This window comes from Grammomys surdaster, unplaced genomic scaffold (assembly GCF_004785775.1).
Source record: "Grammomys surdaster isolate TR1022 unplaced genomic scaffold, NIH_TR_1.0 126028, whole genome shotgun sequence".
NCBI lineage: Eukaryota > Metazoa > Chordata > Mammalia > Rodentia > Muridae > Grammomys > Grammomys surdaster.
The window spans coordinates 3,196,755-3,199,254 of NW_021620841.1; the positions used below are offsets into that span (position 1 = coordinate 3,196,755).

Below are 2,500 nucleotides of genomic sequence, written 5' to 3' on the forward strand. Positions count from 1 at the left end.
AGAAAGAAAGAAAGAAAGAAAGAAAGAAAGAAAGAAAGAAAGAAAGATAAAAGAGTGCTGGTCTAATGAGTCTTCTATATATTTTCTTAAGGTTATGGATGTGATTTGGAAAGCCCAACCAACTACAGTGGTTACTATTCGGAAGTATATTCTATTTGTCTTACTTACTTTTCTACGGCTTTGGCAAAACACCAGGAACAAGGCATTGTGGGACAATGAGGTTAGGGTTATGTTTTCTGAGGTTGAGTCCATGATGACAGAGTGAAGGCATGGTGACAGGAACACAGGTACACCTGATAGCTAATATCTCAAGACTGTGAAGAGGAGGCTGACGGGGCACACTGGAAATGATGCAAGTCTTCTGAACCCTCAAAGTCACAGTGACACATCTCCAACATGGCCACACATCTGAATCCTTTCCAAACATTTCCACCAATTGGGTAACAAGTAGTATTCTAACAGATAAGCCTTTTGGGACATTTTATTCAAACCACTAGAGTACCAAAATATCTGTCAGTTCAACTACTTTTAATGTCCTTTAAAACATGCTCTCAATGTACGGGCACCATTTAGAGAAACAGTTTTGATTTATGTGCTGGCATGCCAACATTTGCTAGAGCATTTTAACCTCGAGTTTAATAAAATTTAGAGTGATCAAATTCTTTCTCAAAGGATAAATATTTAGGCTGTATAAAGTCTGTAGTTATGTCAGAACTTGAGCTGTAATTAAAATTGTAGCAGTTCAATCAAATAGGGCTAGAAATGACCTAATTACTTGATATCAGAACTAAACAACCATGGTCAAGTCACACAGAGGGAGATCAATAGTTTCAATTACGACTAGTGTCTATTAGGTGACTATCATTTTCTCGCTGAGATTATTTCTTAGGACTTTTCAACTACTAGGAAGAATTTTATTCTTCCACTAGAGTGATGGAAACAAAATCTAATGAAGTCACCTAGGAAAGATTAAGGAGGTGGTGAGTAGATAATTTCAGTTACATCATTAGTCCCTAGCCATCAAAACAAAAGTGTTTTCCATAGAAGCTTTGTAACTCCTTATAGCAAAGGCACTAGTACTATTCAAGCAACTAAAAAGACTCAGGAACTGTTGATCTAAGCCCTTTACTAAGGTACCCCTTTACAAGGTTATTAAAGAACTTAGGTGTTACAAGTTTCTGGTGATTGCATTTCTTTTTAAGATTTATTGGAAGAGGGAAGAAAGGATTGTAAGAGCTAGAGGCATCAAAGTCACCCTAAGAACATGGGCAATAATACCTTCAATTAACCAGGGCTTGTAGGGGCTTACAGTGACTAAACAGATAATTAGGGAGCATGGATGGATCTGAGCTAGGTCCTTTGAATATATATTATGGTTATTTGGCTTGGTCTTCTTCTGGGACTCTTTTGAGTGAGAGTGGGGCTGTTTCTGACTATTTTTACCGGCTCATGTGACCATTATTCTTCTACTGAGTTGTTTTAATTGCTTCGAATTGTTTTAACTATCAAAATGGAGATGATTATACGTTTGGTAATATTTATGATCTTAAAAACCCTCTGGGAGAGAGGTCAATCTAGTAATTTCTTTCCACAGCTTTAATGATTTCTAGTTACTGGACCAAGGACATACTATTTTAGGAGAGAGTCTCTTTATTTGTGTTGACAGGAAAGGAGAAAAGATTTTGGACCCCTTCCAGAATGATATGGATCCAATGATGATAGGGGAAAACACCCTAAAGATCTTCATGACAGACAGAAAAGTAAAAAAATTGAGAAGATCAAACAGGACAAGTAACTTAATCTGCTGATTCCTCAACATGGGCAAAGCCGAATAACTGGCTTAGATATAAAAAATGTCTCTAGCCTAAATTTCAACTAAATTTGGACAGTAAATCTTGTTGGTTCTGCAATCCTTAATTCATCATGCCATCCTTCACATGGTGTGAATAAAGATTTATTAGAATTGCTATTATTCAAATTAATTCATAAAAAAGACAGTTGCCCAAACAAAGATCAAAATTCATTGTTAACTGATCTGTGCACCTTGCACAATCCATACAAATATCTTTATTGTACTAAAATTTTGTTTATGAGATTCGTATGTTACAGAATGTTCGAATTGGGCAAGATTCATCCTCAGGATACTGAACTGACCTGCTGGTCCAGCACCCTGTCTGGATGCTACCTAAAGACTTGCTTCCAAAACAGCTTCAGGAATTACTGCTGACTCTAGATGATCTTGCTTCACTCATCCTTTCAAATGACTCTAGTCAAGACTTCCGTCAAGCCCTGAGCCTTCTAAGCATATAAAGACTGGATAACAGATAGGAAAGATAGCTTTCCTAAGTCTACCTATATTTTTCTAATTTTCCTACCTCTCCCTACCCCTTTAAAGAATTTCTCGTTGACTCTATTTAACAGGAAGAAGCCATAGATAGTGGTCTACCTTACATACAGAGTTCAGCTCCATTTGTCTGGCCTCTGTAGAGTGAAATGCACC

At 37.0% G+C, this 2,500-nt stretch overlaps 1 protein-coding gene across 2 annotated transcripts in view; it reads right to left on the reverse strand.

Moving 5' to 3' along the window:
* Acss3 (acyl-CoA synthetase short chain family member 3) overlaps positions 1–2,500 on the reverse strand; it is a 163,631-nt gene that overhangs the window by 43,553 nt on the left and 117,578 nt on the right. The gene's annotated exons all lie outside the window — the stretch shown is intronic.